Source organism: Camelus dromedarius, chromosome 6 (genome assembly GCF_036321535.1).
Source record: "Camelus dromedarius isolate mCamDro1 chromosome 6, mCamDro1.pat, whole genome shotgun sequence".
Taxonomy (NCBI): domain Eukaryota; kingdom Metazoa; phylum Chordata; class Mammalia; order Artiodactyla; family Camelidae; genus Camelus; species Camelus dromedarius.
Window position 1 is genome coordinate 55,061,364 of NC_087441.1, and position 24,956 is coordinate 55,086,319.

Below are 24,956 nucleotides of genomic sequence, written 5' to 3' on the forward strand. Positions count from 1 at the left end.
AACCCATTGTTAAAATTTTACCAGCACATCACTGGTTATAACCTTAGAGAAGGTTAGAGAAAATTGACTTAAGATTTTTTAAGTAAGATGAATCTCTCACTTTCAGCTTTTGTGGGGGGAGTAATTACATATCATTTGAAATTGATAAATCAGGAAATACAGTCTTAAGCTATTAGAAAACAGAAAAGAAATTAAAACAGAAATGTTCAAAAGAAATTGATTCAGGAGATTATAATTGAGATTAGGAAGACTAGGGTGAGAGATTACTTTTTTCGTAAGACATTTTCTGTTCTATACACTTACTAACTATAATACACTGAAATTCCTTTTAATAATTTAAATATGTTTATTATGTAAAATATATACATTTATGAATTAAATTTAAAGCTATGGTCCTAGAGAGAGATGAAGCAACTCATCCTTCTGATTTCATTTTCCTATTACTACTAGCAGTTGTAATTTAGACACAAAAATTGAGAAATGCATGTAAATATGGAATATAATTAAGAGTAGTGCCTACACTGCTCGAAGTTACCTAAATCATTTCAATGGTTAAGTGCTTTCAGTTCACTCGATTGCCACTTATCAGGCATAAGCATGACGTTCCTGACATTCCTTGGGGGATGCTAACCTCCTCTGCTCCCTGTGGAAGTTCCATTTGTCTTCCTAAATGCAAAAGGTGAGCTGTGGTTGAAGTGCTGCAGCCTCGAGGTGAGCAGAACAAAACACACAGCAAAGGAATCACAACCTTACTGCAGATGTGTTTCTGGAGGGGAAAAGGCACATCTTGACGTTCCAGCTGAAAGTTAGTTTAGAATAGTATGAGAACTGAATTATGTTTTCTTTTCTCCATTCTGGATTATTATTTTATTGCTTCCTTTACAATTTACCTGGTCTTTTTTTCTTATTGTAATTTTTATTGCTATGAGACTATAGAACCTGTTTTTTGTAAGGTACGTTCCAGGAAGAAATTTATTTGCATGTGTTTCTCATTTTCAGGTTGATTTCTATGCATGTTTCAGTGTAAACTTGAGAACACAGCAGAATTTTGGAGATGAATTCTTGCCGGGAAAGAAAAAAAAATTGGTTCAGATATGAGTCATGGTGTGTCAAAATCACATGAAAAGGGGAAAACATATTTTTGGCTTGTCTTTGATAGTTATAAAAATTGTAATGTGCAATCAATTTTGCTTATGAATGTGACTTAGAAGAAATGTTGGTGCCTGAAAAAGGAATAATTGTAGGGAATATTTTTAAGTGGACTTAAAACTTTAACTTTTGGAGGAAGAAAAATCTTTATATTTAAATATACATTGTTAAAAACTTGAAAATTACCTATTTGTTTTCCAAAAGAGAAATAAAAATGTCTTCACTTACTTTTCAAGTCTGTATCACAAGGAGATAATTTCAAATCTGTGTTCACAGTAAACAGAAAACTGTCACGTGCAGTAGAATAATTAGATTTTATATTTGGTTGTCAAAATAGATAAGTGGCAACTCTGAGGCAAGATTACATTTTATCTTTCCCTGGTGTACAATAATGTAGCAAAAATTTATAGGCTAGGACTATGGTGGAGGTACAACTCATCAATTTTGAGAGTTTAAAATATGACTGTATAACTGCATCAGAATATTAAAGATAGGAGGCCTCTTAATCACCATTTAATTGCTTGCCTCCAATTTACATGTAAGGAAATTGACAAGAACTCACAATTACAACATGTGATGAGTTCTGTACTGTGGCACTGTAGACACAGAAGAGAGAAGCAGCTAACTTAAGCTGAGATGGTTTGAAGAAAAGCATCTCAAATGTGTTAGCTCTGGTAGTCATTGAGATAAAGAATGAAGGAAATACATTGCAGGCAGAAGAAAAAAATACATGAATAGTTATTGAAGGGAAAGAGTTTGTAACACTTACATAATCAGCAACAGAAATCCAAAAAGCAACTGGCTTTCACAACAAAGCCATAATTTATGTCAACTAACAGAACGTGAAAAAATAGTGGCCTCCATTTGTGGTAAGAATTAGTCTCTGGCTCTGTTCCTTATTTATTTTTCTTAGTGTGTTGTATGTTTTCTTAGCTGTGTGTGTGTGTGTGTGTGTGTGTGTGTGTGTGTGTGTGTGGTTTTCTTTCTTTAACTGACAAGAGGGCTGCCCACAGCAGCTGGAAAATATGTTTCTATGCTGAAGTCTAATAATAATGGAAGAATACTTCTCACAAAATATTGGAATGTAAATCCTTCAGATTGATTGGGCCATGTGCCCAAACTTGGATGCATCATAGTTACCAGGGGAATTTTATGAGTTAATTGGATTTAGCTTTGGATCCATTGGCAAGGGGTTTGGGATTTTGATGACTAACCAAGACAAATAAATGTCCCCTTGAATCTAAGCAAGGGGGTTATCTTCCCATGAATCAGAGACATTTAATGGAAAAGGGTGGATACCTTGGTACTACAGGTACCATAGGCAGTTTCTACACCTATACATTACTCTTCCCATCCCCCTCTTCTCTGTTTTATTTTGTTCTTATATCACTATTTATGAGACCTTATATATTATTTAATTTTTCCACTTGTTTTCATCTTTCCACGATGAAATATAAACTCCCTAAAACAGAGACATTTGTCAGGTTTTTAAATTGATAAATTCCAAGTTGATAGTCAATAAATACGACTTGACTAAATCTAAGAAGACATATAAGGAGAAGAGAGAAATCTAGGGTTGCTTCCAAAACATGTGTGATTGTGTGAATTTGGTGACCTCTAAAGACTAAGGAATTAGGCTGAAGATAATACAATCAAGAATGGACATGTCAAGAGTTAACCAGCTGTCCCCAGAAAACCAAAATGACTGGTCACCCTAGCATCAAAGTGCCTGGAAGATATATGTCCAAAGAATTAATAGGCCACTGGGTTGTAGAGTTTAAAAGAAAGTGTAGAGTTTAAAGGAATATATGTGTGTGAGAGTGGAATATATATATTTCAGTGTCACACACACATTTTTTTGAGTCATAAACATTTAAGTACTAAGTGATTTTAAGAGAGTTGATGAGTTTTCTCAAGATTATGCAGATGTTGAAGAGACAATTATCTTTCTGTCTAATGTCCAGAGTGTAGGCTTGCTGTGCATTTAGCTTTGCAGGTGGGGTATGAGCTCTTAAAGAATGGTCTGAAGATTCCACAGATCTGACTCTGGCCTTAGTTTAAGGGTAAGAATTAAACAGGGTGTTTAAAGTGTCTACCCTTTCAAGATCAGCTAACTAAGAAAGATTCCAGAAAGAAGCCTCAGTCTAAAAAGGAACCAAATATCATGGAAGGAGTATCTTAGGACCCAAAAGAAGCAGTTAAGAAGCAAATTTTGGTTTTCTGGGGGAGGTTAACAAACTTTTTGAGATAAAGAAAACCCTAAGTTGTTTATTTCAAAACTGACAATGAGCCACATGAAAATATTGTCTCCTTTACACTGCTGGCAGCAGAGCTAGCTGGAGTTGATCCCCAGGTATACAAGCTGCATTATAAGTTTGCAAATAATGAAAGTGTTTAATACTAGAGTTTGAGATATGGGGATTTATGAAATAGCATCAGTGACACTGAAAGACCAGTAGAAATATGGATCTCAATTATATCATAAAACACAGCCTGGTTCTCTGTTGGAAAGCATTAGTGTTGGAAAGTACTATTATATTTTTGAAAATTTGTCCTTTTCTACCTTTAAGTATTTCTGAAAATACTTGATAAGTCTTGTATATGTTTCCATAAAATCTTGTTAGATATTGCACTCTTAAAATATATCAGATTTGGTCTTTCTTAGATGTATTTTTTTCTTCCAGTTTTAGCACTAGAAATTTTTTTTTTCCCACAGACACAATATATGAGAGTTAGGAAAATAACTCGAAACCTCAATGGATTTTTTTTTTTCCAGAGACACAGAGGGAGTAAGAATTAAAGTGGAACAGGCTGTGATCCCTGGGAGTGCTTACATCTCTACCTCTCTTCAGAGAAACTAGTTTTTTCTTTCTAATCTGTGCTGTCCAACTTGGCAGCCATGAGCTACAGGTGGTTACAGAGCACTAGCAACGTGGCTAGCTCAAACTGATGTGGTCTCTCAGTTTAAAATATACTTTGCGTTTTGAGGACTTAGTATGAAACAAAAAAATACAAAATGTCTCATTATTTATTTTATTTATTTATTTATTTATTTATTATTGGTTTTATTTACTATTCATTTGATTTAATAAATTAAAAATTAATTAGTGTAATACATCTATTACTTACTGAATTAGATAAATATTGTGATATTTATTAAATTTGATTAAATACTGAAACAACATTTTGTATCGATTGTTAAAACAACACTAAAATGATTTCACAAGTTTTTCTTCCCTATTTAATGTGTCTACTAGAAAAATTTTTAAAAATATGATTTGCATTTGTGGCTCACATGTAACTTCTATTGGATGATCTCCTTCTACACATCACTCATTTATTTCTTTAATTTTTGGTGGGGAAGGGGGGTAATTAGGTTTATTTATTTTTGGAGGAGATACTGGGAGTAGAACCCAGGACCTCCTGCATGCTGAGCATGTGCTCTACCACTTGAGCTATACCCTCCCCTTATACTTCATTTATTAATCTCTGTCAACTCAACTACAAATACAAAATGAGAAAATACACTGTATGAGTGTGTGTGTGTTGGCATGGTTGGAATTATCAACAAGCTAGTAATCATGTTCCCCTCATCCATCTAGAGCTTTTGTCTGACACTAAATTTAAAATACTAAACACAAACACACACAAAATAAAATGCTAAATACCAGTGACATATCATGAAAATACTTTTTAGCATCTTTGAACACACAAAACAGACATTAAGTAGAGGACATTATGGAGTGGAATTGCTATTTTATCTCTAAAAAGAGAAAATGTTTTATAGAAGTATAGAATAAATCTTGGAATATTTTCCCCTAACCTTTAAACAGCACTCTCTTAAGAAGAGAGAGCAATTTAAGCATACATTGCAGATATTACAAGTATTATTTTAATGACAGTTTCCAAATTTTGATACCATTTATCATGTAAAATCTTTTGAACTGTAAGATAATGTAAATTCCATAAAATATATTTTTATAGTGTTCAAATTTGGTAATGTGGTACTTGCTGAATTTTGCACATAATTCTAAGTTAGGTAATATAAATACAGATTGTCTTCAATATTATCATCACAAGATTTACATCATTCTTTGCGTGAAAGGGATCCTTTGAAATGATTATTAAATGCTTATTATGTACCAAGTACTTGTCTAAGTTGAATTCAAAAACAAAACTATAAATTACTTACTATACTCTTTTTTACAGACCAGGCAACTGATACACAAAGAGGTTGACTAACTTGTCACAAGGTCTCCCACCTAGTCAGAGTGGATTGAAGATTCAGACCTAGAAGTCTGGTACCAAAGCCTCTTTCTAATCATCATGATATACTGTCTTTCCTAGCAATGATATTGTGATAATATTTCATATCTGAAATATTCTGACGTTCAAAAAATATAGCTCATTATAATTAAGTTAAACTTTCTGCACATATTTTTTAACAACTTTAAGCAGGCTAACATTTACCAAGCACTGACTAGGTACCAGAGACAAGAAGAAGAACTTTACTTTTATTAAATGTTAAATCTCACAATTGCGATCCTTATTTTAAGGATGAGGAAATTGACAGCTCCAGAGGTTGACACTTGTACCCCAATGTTCACAGCAGCACTATATACAATAGCCAAGACATGGAAACAATGTAAATGTCCATTGACAGATGACTGGATAAAGAAGTTGTGGTATATTTATACAATGGAATACTATTCAGCCATAAAAATGACAACATAATGCCATTTGCAGCAACATGGATGTCCCTGGAGAATGTCATTCTAAGTGAAGTAAGCCAGAGAGAGAAAGAAAAATACCATATGATATCACCCATATATGGAATCTCAAAAAAAAAAAAAAAAAGAAGACAAATGAACTTAAATATAAAACAGAAACAGACTCACAGATATAGAATACAAACTTGTGGTTGCCGGGGGGAGAGGGGTGGGAAGGGATAGACTGGGAGTTCAAGATCTGTAGATACTGACAGGTATATATGGAATAGATAAACAAGTTTATACTGTATAGCACAGGGGAAATATATACAAGATCTTGTAGTAGCTCATGGTGAAAAAGAATATGTAAATGAATATATGTATATTCATGTATGACTGAAAAATTATGCTGTACACCAGAAACTGACACAACATTGTAAGCTGACTATAACTCAAAAAAAAAAAAAATCTTGGATGCTTAGAGACAACCAAGTATGGAGGTTATGTGAAGTGAAAATACAGGACTTGCTGCAAAATTTAATATGAAGTAAATAAAAGACAAACCCCTGGGCATAAGAAGAGAATTCAATGGAAAAAAAATAGTGAAAATGTGCAAATAGAAGATAAGCTACTTTAAAAAAAAATTGGTTCTTTCATTTAACCACATAAGTAGGAAAAAAAGAGTTCCAAGAGAATCACATGGTAAAGATACAGCAATATAGGTAAAATTCTTACATATTACAGCATATATTCCTTTGAAGTTACTCAGTTTAGAGTATCTTTATAGTGATTATCCTTTAAATCTTTATACGAGTTTGAGATGTTCATGTTTGTTTTAACTAGATCACCCTCAGTGCATTCTTGAGTAGAAACTGGTTTTGCTTCTTAGAAATATGTGCTCTGAGGCCCTAAGGCAGATTTTCAGAACAAACAGGAATTATAATGCTCTTGTTACTATTTGCTACTTTCCTGTGGGTTTCACTTTAAGGTTGGTTGAGCCAAACTATCCATAACATCCCTATTCTAGAAAAAGACTCAGTTCATTTGGTAATTAGTAAGATAGGGACTTTGGAGGTTAGTAGAGCAGGTAGTGGAGATATCTGTGGATCATACAATATCAGAGGTTATAAAACCACAAGATCAGACCTCTCTACTTGGCCCTTTTTGCCTGTGGTCTTTAGGACATTGTAAGGGAACTAACTGCTCTTTGCAGCAGAGAGCGCACACTCCGAGTATGAGCAGTGGGCAGCAGGCATGTGCTGCTACGTGTACACTTACTCAGAGGTCAATAATGGCAGAGAAAGGAAACACACGTTATTTATGAGGGCCTTGTGTTTAGATGCTGACTGGGTTATTACATGGTGTTCTCACAATAACTCTGTAAAATAGGTTTTATTATCTTTTTACACTTGGGAAACTAAGGCACAGGGAGGTTATATAACTTGTCAAATATCATACAGCAAATAATTGATGTGATTGGGGCTCAAACTCGAGTCTTTCTAGTTCTGAAACACAACTGTTGTGTATCAGCGATTCCCCAGGGGAGCTCAATTTAGTTGCAGAATTACAGATTCTCATCCATATATTCTTCAGCCTTTCAGAAAATACATATGGTTTATGACCAGCTCCATACTTGACACATAGTAGATTGAAAGCTGATGGTTTGGGGCCTCATTTTCAGAAACACCATTATCTTAACCAAAAAAGTATTTATTCAGACTTTGACTAACCAATGAAATTATCACATACATCGAACATGAACAGCACGGTGGCAGACACAGGCCACACAGCCCAGTGTTTTGTGCTACATTTTCTGATAACGCTGTCCTGCCTTTACACTTTCAGCAGCTGTCAGGAGGAAAGCTTCTCCAACTCCAGCTGCTGGTATTTTTCCAGTGGAATTTTACAACAGCATCACACTCCTTCTGTGGCATCTGCCCACTCACTCTGCCCGTGGGGCCTAGGGAGGAGTGACAAATGGGTGGTGAATTTGAGAAGAGCTATCTGTGCTTGGCATGGACTGTCCTCCTTTCCTCTTGGGGAGCCAGTCAGCCTGCAGAAAGCACACTCCTGCTTCTTCCCAGGAGACTGGCCTCTACCCTGAGCCAACACTGCAGTGACTGGAGGCAAATGCCTGTCCATTTCTGGGCTCAGGTACCACATGCATATCCATCTCACATGAAGCTCCATCTCCCAAACTAAGGTGGATCAGCAATCAAGGTGATATTTTAGCCCCTATATTATAGTACTTTTTCTTTTCCTCTCTTGGTTCAGAAATTGTAAGAGTAATATAGGTGGTATTTCTCTTATGGCTCAAAGCCCCCAACATATGGTGTATTTTCTGAGAAAACCAATGCACGAAGAGGCAGTAGAATTTAGAGACTTAGCATGTGAAGAGGTTTTGTTGGGTGTGGCTTTGGACTTCCCTGTGTGGAAAGCAAACTGTGATTTTAACAGCTTGTCAATACTGATCATAGGCTAGGCAGGATTTTATAGCTGTGAGGTTTAAGACGGCCACTGACATTTAATCTTGGTGGGTGATTCTACTTATACTGACTCTGTCCACAGCCCACGGCTATTTCTACAGGGGCCTCCATGCTCATAAAACAAGTACAGGACTCCTCATCTCATTCCCTGACAGCAAAAGTTGAAGGACACACAATCTGTCTAACCTAAAGATGGAGTGAGGGTGAGAGTCCTGAACAAGATTTCTGCCTGGCTGTGCCTCAGATTGCGGTCTGAGAAGCAACACAGCTTTTCTAAGAACCACTGACATAAACTAAGGCTGGACTAGGGGCGAAACACTTTAGGATCAACATGAGGGGGCTTTTAATGAGTTCCTTAGATAGGTCTACGAGTGGGGGATTTAAATGGCCGAGGGCCGTGTTCCCACTTACTACAAAGCAGTGAGGCTCTAGCTTTACTCTGTAAGTCCTAAGCTTAGCCTAGCTTTGTAAAATTAGGGGCCCTGATTTTCTGTCCTGCGTTCACTTCAAGGAAGTGGACTTTAGAGAGACCAATTTTTAATTTAAGGAGATGCAAGTATCGTCTGCTTCCTGAAATAACATGACTAAGAATTAAAAAAAAAAAAATTCAACACAGAATTAAAGACCATGACCCACAGAGCACACAGCAGGCTCTCTGGTTCTCACAGGATCTATAAAGATATACATTCCAGATTAAGACAAGGAGAAGGCTCTCCCTAGGAAGCATATAATTTAAGCTTAAATAATGCCCTAACAAGAGACAATCACAGACGTTTTTGCTAAATTTTTTTTTTCACAAGGTATTTTAGGGGCCCTGTTACGAGACAGAGCAATCTGCAATGCAGATTGACAATCATGAACCCATAGTTCCCAGGAGGTGGTTGAAAACACTGAATTTAAATTTGTTTCCTATGGATGCTATAACCAATTACCGTACAACTAGTGGCTTAAAACAACACAAACTTATTACCTTATAGTTCAAGAGGTCAAAATTCTGAAATGAGTCTAATGGGCTAAAATCAAGGTGTTGGCACAGCTGTGTTTCTCTTGGAGGCTCTAGGGCAGGATTTGTTTCCTTGCCTTTTCCAGATTCTAAAGGTTGCCTGCATTTCTTGGCTCGTGGACCCTTCCTTCATCTTTAGAAGGCATCACTCTGATCTCTACTTCCATCACCACATCTTTCTACTTTGAACCTCCTGCCTCCTTCTTGTAAGAACACTTGGAATTACACTTGGTCCCTGAATAATCCAGGATAATCTCCACATCTTAAAACTCTTAATTTAGTAAAATCTGTAAAGTCCCTTTTTGCCATATAAGTAATACATTTATAGGTCCAGAAATTAAAACGTGGTTAGTTTTTGGGGTCATTATGTAGCCTACCACAAGAACCAAAGGTGACTCAAAATCTTGGGATTAGTGTGCCATGTCTACAAGCCACTGTTTGTGAGGAGATGAATGTCTTCATGCATTTTGTGATTGGAGTATTGTCACTAAATCTAATTGAAGGGACTCTGAGATATTAGTGAATATACATGGAAAATAGAATAAGAAAATATTTTTCATCTCTGAGTCAATAATGGCCTTGTGTTTAAAGTGCTACCCTGAGTCATTTCTGAAGTTTGGACATCAACAGAAAAACAGGCACATGTGGAGACAGGAAGGTCCCCAAGGAAGCAGCGACCACATGGATAATGTAGTATGGGTTCTTACCCCTAGGGGGTCTGAGTACACAAGGATGATTTAAGAGTAAGGATTAGCTCAATAGGTTAAGGGAGCTAAAAGCTGGAGGATAGTATGAATGCTTTCTTCCTTAGTTCTGTTACTTCCTTCTCTGTTTAAGAGCCCAGTTAGCACAGCCATGGGCTTTCTCCACCTGTTTGCCCAATCCTCCTCCTCTGTAAAGGTGGGGTGATTTATCTAGACGGTATATTTTGGAAGAGTAACTGGGAGGGTTTGATTCAATTTCAGTCTTCTGAACTCTTTGGAAGCCCACCTGCTCACAGAGAGCCGTGGTCTTCATTTTTGTCCCAGGGCCACTTCTCTCCATATGGTGAGCGGCCTGCCTTAGTCCAGCACTACTGTAATTTGTCTGATTAATTCTAGAATTCAGTTAGCATACTCACTTGTCTTATTTCTCAGTTTATCAAACAACCAGTGGGAATGGAGGATGCTATTGATTTGGGCATCTTAGAGATCACAGAAATAGAACAAAACGGAGGTTTAGCCCAGTATTTCCTAAACTATGTTCTATGCAGCATCTGTGTTTTAGCAAACACTTTTCTGAGATGTTTCTCGGGAAAGTTGTTTTACATTCAAATATTTTTGGAAAACATTGGGTTAAATAAAGTTAAACAAGAGTTTTATTTTATTTTATTCTTTAACTTGCAATAGGAATTAAAGTCTTTGATAAGCTAATATGTATTATGACTCTCTGAAGCATATGGAGTTTTTGAAATTTATTTGTTTTTCCATAGATAATTTTTTGTTTTACCAAAGATCATTTTTTCTCCCTCAGGGTTTAAAAAATTACATACAATATTTGAAACCTTGACTATTGAGTTAAACAATGTTTTCCAAATACATTTGATCTTAATTTATATTCAAATGAAACTTCTTTAGTGACCTTGGAAAAGTCACACCAAATTTCAATCCCATATCCTGAGGAATTTTTTTTAATGTACAGGTATAAAGAATGACTATAATAACTAATGAAGACTATCATTATAAAAAAAATAGAGCTATATTTTCTGCATTAGTGAAAATACTAAAAACAGTTTAAAAACTGTGTATTAAGTTTATAAAATATGATGAAAACTTGGTTAATAAACTACCCAGTACATTTAATCTCACACGTCACAAAACTCCAAATGAGAAAATGCACACTACATTTAACCTCATGAGCTAAAAAACTCCAAATGAGTTTCTGTGCATTGGCAATGACACAAGGAAAAAATGCTTTGTTGTGCATTTGCTAACTGTGGGATGTTACTTCTTGTTTCATAATGAAGGTAGTTGATGCTGTCTTTTCTCCTTTGCATTTTGAGTTTCTTAAAAAAGTGTCAACTTAAGAAATTGACAAAAGCAAATCTTGGATGAACTTAAAGAAGAAATCATCAACAAAATAAAGATAATAATGAAAATTAGTATAACAAAGATTATCAAAAAGACAAGAGCATCAAATAGATAAGATTATCATATTAATACCTGATTCTTTAAAAGACTAAGAAAATAAACAAGCTAAATTCCATATTAATTAAGAGAGAAGTCACAAAGAAATAATAAAGATAATTTAAAGACAAAACTATATGAGAAGTAAAACTAAAAATTACAAGTGATTACAACAACAACTTTGTGTCATGAAGACTGAAAGATAAGTGAAAAGATTTCTTTGAAATGTAATCTAAAAATCCTGTTTTAAAAGAAAATTTTCAAATGTGCAAAGGCATTCCTGAGTTAAAATTTGCCCTACCCAAAACTCCAAGCACAGTTTTTATAGGCAAGTTCATATCAAAAAAGATATGAGTCCCAACTTTTATAAGCTCTCTAGATAATAAAGTAGAAGATTCACAAACTCATTTACTTGATGTAATATAATTTTAAAACAAGAAAGAGATCAAACTGTGAAAAGAAAATAATAGAAAATATCACTCTGGATATAAATGCATAAGCATATTGACAAAAGGAATTCAGAAATGCTCAAAAAAGAAAAAGATTCATGATTAGAGTTACTTGAAGCAATAGAAAATGCATTAATGTAAATCTCAACATTAAAGGAAAAAAAAATCATATAATTGATTTGACTGCAATGATTTGATAGTTGCCAAAAACAGTTGTTGTATTCAACCCTCACTTGCGATTGATAAACTAAAAAGCAAAATTTTTGTAAACTAGAATGTAAGGCTTAAGACCCTTAACCTGTCAAAGTAAAGCAACCTCTCTTTCTCTCTCTCCCCTACCATTCATTCTCTTTATTTCTATAGCTCTTTCAACTTACTGGAAGAAACTGATATTTGAAGCAATGATTTAACTGTATAACATGGCAGGAATTCCTGTTAATAATACTTTTTCCAGCATTGTACTGGAGGTAGTCAGTGAAATCAACCAATAAATAAAGTATATAACTGAATAAAACCCAAAACTTAAGATAAATAATTGAAGAACATATACTGCCACACTTCACTACCTAATAAAGATATTCAGAAGTTTGATGGATGAAAGATCTGTAGTTAAAAATCAATTCTATTTCTTAAATTGGGAGTAAGTTGTTAGAATGTGAAGATTTTAAAAGACAAAATTCATAACAGTAAAATATCTATTATCTGGAAATATTGTTATAATACTGTAAAACTTTAAGTGGCAAAAATCTATTTTTTTGTTTGTTTCTATATAATTAATCAGTTTTTGCACCTTTTATTCAGCAATAAATGCTATTGCTCACAGATGCTTATATACGCAATAAAAATATAAAAACTCATTCTGAAATGGTATTTATGAAGTGCAGAACAGTGGTTACTTCCAGAGAAGTAGCATACAGGATAGACGTAGCGCTTTAGGTGACAATGTAAATTTTAAAAACATTGTAAACAGATCGAATTTATTTTTAAAAAGAATTTTTAAAGAGATATTTTGAAGAAATCTGTACTTCCTTATGGCACTGGGAGCAACTGTATCTAACTTTTAAATCTGTTTATAATCTCTTCTGTAAAGCATCTCTTTATCATATAAAGAATAGCACATAGTATTTTTCTTTTTTTAATGTATTATTCAATTTTTGATTTGTACATTTTTTTTTTATTCAAGTACAGTCAGTTGCAATGTGTCAATTTCTGGTGTCAGCACAATGTCCCAGTCATGCATATAAGTATACATATTCATTTTCATATTCTTTTTCATTAAAGGCTATTATAAGATATTGAATGCAGCTCCCTGTGCTATGTGTGCCCATTAGCAGGGCACACCTGTGGACAATTTTTTTCACCCAGAAATTTAAGTAATCAAACTTCACAATCTCTTTAATCTCCTTTTTAGCTAGAATTGATCAAGGTGCAATTTGTAATTGTAACAGATAAAATAGCTAATCTGCTTAATTTGGGGTCAGTTCATTGATCTTGGTGTCAGTGGGATAACATTCAGATCAATAGGAACAGCAGACTTTGATTCTGAAATAGTCCTTTCTTCTATAACCTAGGTTCCCAAATGTACATTTAGAATATTTTACAAATAATATAAGGCCTCAAATATTTACCCTCAGTTAACCATTTGTCAATGAGTTAACTATTTGTCAAGAGTTAACCATTTGTCAAGGGTTAGTTCATTTGTGGATACCGTGACCTCTGTTGCCTAAATGTGCTTCACAACAGAAGAACTGTACATTTCCTGTGGGGCATGATCTCAATTAAATTCTCACAGGAACTGTGGGAAGCTTCTTTCCATTTTACAGTTAAGGAACAATCAGTTTAATAAAGGTTAAGTTACTTCTGTGAATGTGCATGGGCAGTTTTTTGTTTTTTTTTTTTAATGGCTCATAAATTGTAGCAGGGAGTTAAATCCAGATTTATCTGACCCTAAATTCTGGACTGGTTCTGCTAAACACTAAAAGACACCAGTGTTAGGTTATGATGTCTTAGGTGGGATTTTGACCTGCTTTGGAGGGTTATTATGGAGAACAAAGTGTATTTCAACTTATGCTGGGAAGTTGCCATAGTCTTTTTCAGCTTTATCTCCTGCTCACTGCCTTTGAATCATCACATTCCGCTGGAGAGATGACTCAGCAGTAAAACCCGTGATGGACAGCTGGGGCTGATGCCCTCTGACCTGTGATGCTGGGAGGTACTGCTGCACACTGGGGGCTCTAAATACCGCAGTGCTCCCTCCCCCTCACGTTATCTTCTTTAGTTGGAAGGCAGTCCCAGATTTGCTTGGTCTCTCGGTGTCTCTAGCTCTAGCTTTCACTTTTCCCTTCTTTCTCATACACATTCCACGACACAGGTCCTCCCTGATGATACATTTTGATGGAATATACATTTTTGTAATAGACTTGTCAGAAAAACACACCTTCTAAAATTCAACTACCTGACATGATACTTTAAACATTTCAAAATTGTCAGGATTAGGAGGTCTCAGTATTTTTTAGTATTATTTTTAAAACTTAATGTTCAGATTTTTAAAAAATTATGGCTTAGTTTGATTTTTACTGAATTAGTTTGATTTGTGGCTTCAGAATCATCACAGGTTTGACTGATATAACTTCCATTTAAGATTATGGACATGGCATTATCAAAATTAAGGTCTTATTTTCAGAAGACTTTATATTATAATGAAATCTTTTGTATAATATTTCTCTCCAAATTTTATGTATTAGACACTAAATATTAAGAGGTTCTCAAAGCAAATAAAAATAATTAAGACGAAGAATAAAGCACTTTAAGTTTTGCTGCCTTCTCTATATTTCTAAAAGATTGTCAGTCATGCTGATGAAAAATACTTGAGGATGTCATGGGTCCAGTACTCAGGGAAACTATGACATCGCCATGTCTTCCCCTTTGTTACCAAACCCTCTTACTACACTTCATATTTTTTAATAGAAGAAAGGGTACAATTAAAAATTTACTCAATACTAGTTAATTTTTTATCTTCTTTCTTTTTTTAAAAGCAGAATCACTTGTCTTGAGAAAAAGTAAAAAGAAATTAAAATGGAATTAATAAACTGTATATACTTTAATTTTACATATGGGAGACTGGTATAATACAGGCAAGGGATCGTATTCAATGGAAGTAATGGGGATTCCTTAGGGTGGACTTCCTATGTGAATAGGGCTGTCATTTAATCTCAAGCAATCTTTGCAGCAAACCCAGTCTTCACACTTCTGTATTACTGTCATTGCTATTTTCCGAGAAACTATACAGATGTCATTGCCCAATGTTAGGTAGCTAGTAAATGTGCAGTCAAGATATAGACCCACCATATTCGACTACAGAGCCTACACTTGCTATTATGCTATGACGCCACCATGAGTTTTAGAAAGCCATTTGCTAAGTTGGATTATCATTTTATATATATCACGAGCCCTGTTTTTCAGTTTGTAAGACATGTGAGACAATCAGATAGAAGCCACGGGGTCTTGATATCTGCATGAAAAGTAAGTTACAAGGTAATTGAGAGACACGTGGTTATTTGCCATTTTGATTTAAACACAAAAATAATGAAATGCTATGATGTGAATAACATCTAACAGTACAGATGAAATTATTATTAAATCAGCATGCATGTGGTTTGTACGTGGAACTGGTAGAGAAAACTATGTTAACATTTGCATTCTTCTAAGAAGCATACTTTTCATATTTAATTGTATGTAATGTCTATTATTTTATTAGTGTTATTAAAACATTATTCCAAAAGCTGACATTTTCACGAAAATTATCCTAGTTGTCAAAAACCAACTTTTTAATATGGAAGAAAAATATAAATGATCTGGCATGATTTCTCATGGACTTACAGCTGTGGGTTCAAAATCATCTCAGACCCAGAAATATGGTAGCTATGAGTCAAAAGTGTGGATATAATCACCTAGGCATTTAAAAGGTTAAACTGTCTTATTATACAGAGCCCTTCTTTTTCATTAAGACAGCAACTATGAAAGAGACAGTAATTTACATTCCAAATGGAAGGAAAATAGAGGTCATAGACCTATTTAAATGAAAGAAAAGCCTGGAATAGGAGGTAACAATTTCATTTGCAAGTTTCTGAATTTTTCTTTAAGGTAAAGACAGTTGAGAAACTTAGTCCTAGTTAGGGAGCTGACCAAGCAGGCTGGTGTCAGTTCAGATCCTGAGGTCCTCAGGGGTGGAATGAGTGCAAAAGGATGTACACAAATGGGTAACAGTCATGGAGTGAGGAGCTGGGCAGAACTGAATGGAAGAAGGCTTGGCTCAATAGTGAGTTTTGTCTGTAGCTCAAGGGTGGTGTACTCTGACTTTAAAAAAGAAAAATCACAGTACGTAGGAAGGTATGCTAGCAAGTGAAGTGTGAAGAAATTAATTATTTCTAAGTAATAAAGTAAAAATAAGTATAACAAAGCAGTAAGACTGTTAAAATAGGATTCCAGACTTTAAAATTGGACAGAGTTTTAAAAAATGTATTCACTGAATTCTTGGATTCATCCATCCGTATATCTATGCATGTATCCATTCACTTAACAAAAATTCTTTGTGAGATGCTAAGATGCTAGGGATTCTGTGTGAATAAAACAGGTATGGTCCCTGTCATCATTAATCTTACATTATTTAGAGGAATAAATTAAACAAATAATCTCTTGTAACTTAATAGTTATAACTGAAAAACATGCTATAAGTGCCAAGGACAGGATACTGTGAGAAAGAATTAGCAATGAAATATACTGAAGTTTAGGAGATCAGTGAATATCTCTTTGAGCAAATGTCACTTAACCTGAAAGAGAAGAAGGAGGTAATCAGGAATGGGACATAGGAAGTGAGCTTTCTATGCAAAGGCCCTGATTATCTGAAGAAGAGAGAGATCATTATGGCTGAAGTAGCTACAGAGGGAGTAGAGGGGCATAAAATAATTCTGAAAAGATAAGCAGTGATCAGATCATTCAGATAATTCTAGGACCTTTTTTTAGAGTTATTAAACTCTGCCAAAAAACTTCCTAGTACGAAGATGGACCCCAATCTATGTAAGAAAAGATAATATGTTGTTTCAGGAAAATAATATTCAAAGTGCTCGACTTTAACAAATATTCTGGCAAAATGAATGAGTATCAAGATAGAAAAAAAAAAATCTAAAAACTTTTAGGTAGAAAAGGAGTTCCCTCTAACTAAATTGGGCACAACCAACCTGGCTTTAGACTTCCCCCAGCAACGCTCAGTGCCAGAAGGCAAAGTGGCAATATGCTCATAGCTCCAAACCACAGGAGGTATTAGCAAGGAATGTTAACCCTACCTCAAAGTAATTGAAGGATAAAGAAGAAGAAGATATTTTCAAACACCAAAGTGGTTAAGGTTGAATCCATGAGTGCTTCTTAAAAAAGTTCACTGGATAAGGAAATGTACTCAATTCAGTACTACACTGAAAGGCATTTGGGTTGCTTCCCATTTGTTTCTATTACCAAAAGTGCCACAAACATAATTTTGCAGGTCCACAAATATATCTGTAGGGTGAATCCTTCAGGGTGGAATTAGTCCAGCATATTTTAAGTTTTAAATTTAATGTCTACATTTTGAGCTTTGTATAATTTTTAGCATCAAGGGGAACTTCATTAGCCCAATAGGTTTTTAAAAAATAATTCCAAACTTGTCTCATGTATATGATAAAATCTGCTTTCTTTTCGCTTACATCTGAGTTTTTGTTTTACAGAGAAGAATAAAATATGATAGTCAACAGCAGAATATCTGGAGCCAGATTGCCTGGGTTCAGAATACAGTTCTAATCCTTTCTGTGTGATTTTGAGCAAGATACATATCTCTTTGCTTTTCAGTTTATTTTTGAAATGTGGATAAATAATACTTACTTCACAGGTCAGGGGACGATTAAAAATACACTTTGTATCAAGTGATTAAAATCGTAGGTGGCAGTTAGATTTAGATATTTTTATTTTAATAGGTAAATCCTATATACAATACATATTACTTCCTAATCTCTTGAAGTCTTTGGTTGCAAACTTTTTTCCCCTCAAAGTGAAAGAGAAAAAACTCTTCAATACATGTATCTTTGACTTTTAGATTAGGGAACAAACACATCTTTATGAGAGAAAAACATCTTAGATAACACTACTCTATATTATGCATTAGTTGAAGCTTTATGACATTGCTAGTATCGGATCATTTCATACCTACAAAAATATCAACTGAATATGGTTCATACTAGAGAAAGAAGGATCTTTTGTAACAAGTTTAACTATTTTTCAACATAGGAGTTATTAAATATTTCCAAAATCAGTCATCCCTCAAGATGAGCTCTAAGGTAATCTCTTTCTGAAGGATTTCTCACCTGATACAAAAAGATTTGTCATTTGCACAAATGGAATTTCATGCTATTTAAGTATGTTTGTACTGTCTGTTGTTTTTATGTTTTTGTTTTGCAAATATTTCTCTCTTCAGTTGCAATTTTTACCATTTTACATTTTTATTATCAGCACTTAGTTTTCTATTTCTCATAGAGTAGATACTACATACATATATGAAATAAACAGATGTACTGATGGATGTGTGGACGAGGGTATCAATAGAACTAGCTTTTTATGCTATTCTACATAAACAATATCTTATCGAAATATTTCTTGCCCCTTCAAAGAATTTTTTTTCAAGATTTTATTTTTCAGAGAAGTTTTAGGTTTATAATAAACTTGAGAAGAAAGTCCAGAGGTTTCCTGTATACTCTGTCCCTCATACATGCATAGCCTACTCAGTATCAACACCCCTCATTAGAATGCTACTTTTTTTTTTTTAACCAAGGATGAACCTATATTAACACATCATAATCACCCAAGTCCATAGTTTCCCTTAGGGTTCACTTTTTGTGTTGTATATTCCCTTCAAAGAATTTCTACATCTGATTTACTAATTTACAAATGAAACTATTAGAATGTCTGTCCTTTGGTTTAAACCAACAAATTGTTTGAGCAAATGCAGTAATAAATCAATATTTTTCTTTCAGTAGCTGGCATGAATTGATTTTGTTCAGCCTTTAAGAGCAGATTTCAATTTGTATATGAAAGTATTAGTTTGGTGGTACATTTAATAATATTAGAAATAGGAGTCTAATGGATAATGAACAAATGATGAAAAATTCTATCTACTTGTTAGATTTGCTTCTGGTAGGTCATGGAAGTAGGGATAGGTAGGACCTCAGATAAGTAAACCAGAGAGCTGCAGTAGTGATGCCAAACAATAATCAAAATAGCCAGCCCTTCTTAACTGTCTACTGTGTGACAACTATGTCCTAAATGTTTTGTATATGTTCCCTCATTTGTTCCTTATATAGTCTCAGAAATAATTCATGTCACTACCTGCTCTTATGAATAGGGTAACTGAGACACAAAGTGGTTAGGACATTTCTCCAAGGTCATGTAAGGTGTGGAAGAGCTAAAGTTCAACCCTAGACATCGACTCCAGAGCAGCCTGTACACCACCATGCAGAGCTGCTCTTGTGGGATACGTATCTTCTGTTTGCCTTCTAGATCCACTTTTTACTCTTCTCCATTTTGACTAAATCAATCATTCATTATCAACAGGCTCACTTCTCCCAGAAGCTGACTAAATAGATGGTAATCAACAGGCTCACTTGTCCTTGTGCCCCCTCCAGGGCTTGGCCAATAGGGGGCACCATCAAGAGGTGAGAGAGTGAGGACTGAGTGAGGTCCGGGCTCAAAGGAAGCCACGAAATTTTATCTTGAATGTGAACATTAACTTTTAAAAAATAGCCATACTGAAACCTACATTAATCTCCCAATCTTGAAAAGTTTCGATATGCTTGAAGTTTGACTGTAGACAGCTGAATTCTAGGTGTATTTTTTCTGAAAAATTAATTATAAACTTGACTACCTTGGTTCCCACCTTACCATGTTATTGTGAATTGACTGTGTCTTTCTACAAAGACCAGAGTTTCTTTAGGTGACCTCTTCATATTGTCACCTGGTCTGTGTTCCAGTAACCATTTCCTTACCTGTCCCTTTAGGTTTAGGGATGGTGAACTCTTAAATGTTACTAGCATCTGGGGCCCTACACTATCTTTTTGGCTTACATGAACTCTTGTGTAATTTGTAAGTAATCTTTTTATTCAACTCTTATCAAATTATCCAGTTTGGTGTTACCCAGTTTGGTGTTCTATCTCTCTCTTACCAGAATCGTAACTGAAAAATCCTCTAATAAAACATTCAATTATATTTTAGGAAAGATTATGCCATCATGTCAAATGGTTATGCCTTATTTTTCCAAATACACAGCAAGCACATTAATGCCTAGCACATAGTGAAGTGCTTAATTAGTTAAGTGCTTATTGACTATCTGTGGAACTTCGAGGCTTTTAATTTAATTAAGATGTTAAAATAATATGTGATTATAGTTAGAGTTTATCATTTTATTTCGATGATGCTGGATGAAAAATGATGAATCTTTCAAAAGGCATGCTGGAAAACCCATTCTTTAACATTAGCATAGTTAATCACTGTGACCTCATTTCATAAAGTCTGATATCCATAAGGGTCTAAAGTCAAAATAGCCTAAAAGAAAGAGGTGTTCATATTTGCCCAAAAATACTGAAAGATACTACAGCTGACCCTTGAACAATGTGGGGGTTAGGGACGCCACTCTCCCATGCGGTCAAAAATCCTGGTATAACTTTACAGCTGGCCCTCCATATCTGCAGATCCTGCATCCATGGAGTCAACTAACTTCAGATCGTGAAGTAAGGACTGTAGTACATATTTAGTGAAAAAAATCTGTGTGTAAGTGTACCCATGTGGTTCAAACATGTGTTGTTCAAGGGTTACCTGTATTATCAGTAATTGCTTCTAGCAATTGATTACCTTCACCTCTGATTCTGGAAGACCCTAATATAACTCTATGATGGAGAACTCCACGTTGCGGAAAAAATAAATGCTCTTCTAAGAAGGGACTGGAGGAATTAGATATATTTACTTAGAGATTGCTTAATCCTAAACTATTATTAAACATCACAGGTTTGAACTGACTCCATGGATGCAGGATCTGCAGATATGCAGGGACTTGCTTGATTTAAGATCAGAACATAAGTATCAGTTGCATTTCTATATTACAGCAATAAACAGAATGTTTGTTACTTTACCAAAAGCAGTGGCATACAGGTTTAAATTTAACAAAAAGAATAACAGAAGGAATGCATTTATCAAAGGTATGTAAGAACTTTATGTTGAAAAAAATATACTGAAAGGATTTAAAATACCCTAAAAAATGGAGAGCCATGCAGTGCTTATGGATAAAATAACTCAGTATCCTAAAAATGTAATTTGATTCCAAATTGATCTCTAGATTCACTGCATTTTCAATAAAATATTAATATGGTTTTAGTGGGTTTTGTCAAGCTGTTCTCAAATTTATGATAAAGATCAAAAGCCAAAAATTGTCAATATTCCTTAAAAAAAAAACTTTCAACTTGTGGAGGGAGAGAGGTATGCCCAACCAGTTATTAAGATTTATAAATTGATAACAATTAAGAAAATTTGTCAAAAGTATTGGCACACGGGTATGGAATTAAGCTAATAAAGCAGAAAAGAGAGCCCAGAAACATGCTATGACACAGCCAACTTTGCTGATCTGTGGGGGAAATTCACTATTGCATATTTGTACTAGATCATTTGGTTATCTATGTAGAAAAAATAAAATGTGATCTCTTCATATTCAAAGGGTGAAAATCATAAAGAAAGATATCAAAATATTTGATAATATTAAAATTAAAACTCCTATTGATCAAAATACATTGTAAAAATGTGAAAAGATAAGACATAATCTGGGGTGGGGGAGTTGGCATCTGTAATACGAATAACTCTAAATAGAATAGCACACAGAATTTTTAGAAAACTCCTAATTGTTTTTTGAGAACTCCTTATTTTTTAAACCTAATGATTTCATAGAAAGATGAGCAAAAGTCATGAAGAGATATTTAACAGGAAAGGAAACATGAATGAATGGGTAATTAAAGTATGAAAAGATATTCAACCATATCAACACTTAGAGAAATGCAAATTAAAATTACAATGAAATACTTAATATCCAACAGATCTGCAAAAATGTAGAAAGTCTGACAACACTAAATGTTAGCAATGATGTGGAACAACAGGAATTATAAGACACTGTTGCTGAGTGTAAATTGATCCAACCATGGTGAAAAACATCTTCACATTACCCAGTAAAGTTTAATATAGATACTTAATGACCTTGAAGTTCACTTTTATGTGCAAACTCTAGAAAACAGATAGTCTTGTCTATGAACATGAGACACACACAAGAATATCCCCCATAATATTATCAGTAGTAGCAAAAAAAAAAAAAAAAAAAAAAAGAAAACTGGGAACAACTTAAACCTTTATGAATAGTAGAATAAAAAAAGTTTAAGATACCAAACAAATGGAATACTATAGAGCAATGAAATGGAATGAATTACCTATAAATGCAACCACTCAACTTCAACTTCAAAACTCAACTTCAGAATTTTACATTGAGAGAGCATGCAAGTAATAGAGAAACATATGGATGATATGATTCCATTTATAAATGCACCTAGTATAAGAAGAAATGCTTTTAGGGAAAATATACATTTTTGGTAAAACTTTAAAGGAATAGTGTGGATTATACCCAAATTTAAAAAAAAATGGCTTTCTATAGGGTTAGATAGGGACGCAGCACAGGGGGGCTTCAAAGCGCCGGGTCTGTTACATTTCTTACACACTATGTATACAGATATTCCTTCTATTTATTATTATACAAACATCCGATATATGTATATAAGTGCATACATATAATTAACATTTCTACCATATGGTCTTAACAATTAAATGTGTAATCTTGTGTGAATAATCATTCTCAATTAAAAAGTGAAGAGAAAAAGGATGAGAAATACATTATAAACTACTGTTTTCCAAGTTCAGAGAGAGAGCGACAGTGCTGCTGATAGTTTTTACAGGGGTGAGATAATTGAGTTTGTTTATGGACTGAAAGGGAGGGACAGATAGAAAATATAAACCAAAATGAAAGTATGGATGAAGAGGGGCTTCTGTAGAAGTGAAATGGAAGAAACCCCAGTGCAGGGAGGGGAATATACTTCCTCAGAAGCGTCACCTCTGTTTCCAAGATGAAAGCAGGGAAAGGTGAGCGCAGTCACAGGCAATTTAGTTATTCTGGCATTAGGTACTTGAGGGAACTTCACACTTTTTAGTTTTAATTCTTGTCTGTGATAAAGAGTCAAGCCCTTTGGCTCAGGGATGTGAGAGGGCAGTGAGGGGAGAAACCTGCATGGCGGGCAGGGGGCTGTCCTTCCACAGCGGTTGTCTTCATCTCACGGGCACTACGAAGGTGAAAATCCCTGTCCTCCTGGGGCTCAGTGGAACCAAGTGGCTCATTCTGGTCAATGACCGTTGAGTGGAAATGTGTTCACCTCGGAGCTGGAGCACTGTGCTTGAATCTGCCTGTACTTTGCCTGTCCTCAGTGGCTGTGGAAGAACATGTCCCAATGGAGACACAGCAGCCTTGACCCCCAAGAGACCAAGAGGAGCACAGGCCCCGCTAATCTGCTCTGGGCACATAGTGAAAAATAAATATCTGGCTTTCTGCACCAAGGGCATTTAAGGATTGTTATCTCCTATGATCTATTTGATATGACGTGGCTTTTTGTTTTTGTTTTTGTTTTTTTAATAGAGAATGAGAAAGGAGTCTTATTAGGGAGAAATAACTTACGGGCTCTTGGGATCTAAGTCTGGTTTCTGCAAAATAGATTATTCGAGGCTTTTTTAAAAAATGTGTTTTTAGTTTTCACTGCTTGCTGCCACCCAGTGAATTAATTGTAGAAAAGATGAATTATATGATCAGCTTGGTGATAGGAGGAATCGTCCTCAAATTTACCATTTCACTATTTATAAAACTCACAAGAGTGTGCCATGAGAACCTATTCTTGGGGCTGGGAAACATTTGATTTAATCTCAGTGGGCTTTTTGGTTTGTTTGTTTTTTTCCTTTTTTTTCAAATTTTAAATATCTTTATTGCCAATGTTTTTAAAAAATTACCAAAGGAACCTATTATTTAAGAATAAAATTTATATAAATATAGATTATTCAAATAAAGAAATAACACATACAGTCATCACGTAGAGAAAAACTGCCAAGTTTGTTGTTTTTTCATATACATGGCAGACTTTAAGAATGAGATGATGTAACACTATTTACTTTTCATATATCTATATCTGTCTATCTATCTATCTATCTGTCTATCTATCTATCTATGTTGTCACTGTTATTACCAAAGGCTGCATGCCACTTGGTTATTAACCAGGGCTATGTTGGTGACACCTAGACTATTTTGGTATTTCCAGCATTTTTGATTCATGTTCAGTCTATTGGCTTCACTGAAGCCCCTCTTCTCTTTGGTCAGTTGCATGAATACTCTTCACCCAATCACTGACATAAGATTATGGTGATTGGCTTGAACTAAGAAATATTTCTAGTAGGCTTCTATACCTAATTTCCCCCCACTCTCTTAAAATGTCTTTTGTTTAATTATGGAGATATAAAAGCTGAGACTCAGAAGTAAGCAACATGCCTAAGCCACAAAGCTTATCAATGACAAAGTCCAAAACAAAATCTCCCAAACTCTCACTTTTAATTTAGCGTTCTTTGCCTACTTCAAGATCTATCCATAGGGACAATCTGTGACTTCATTCTGTGCTGTCTTATGGTAGGTTCTTACTATGCATTGTTTCGTTGTAAAGATGGATGCTGACAGCCCTGATTTTTTACAGCATGGAGTTTCACCAATTTTTTTTCCATAAAAATATGTCCAGTGAGGGCCATATCTTTGGGATAGAAATTAATATGGGAGTAAATTATGTTTCTCTCTGCAGTTGTAAACA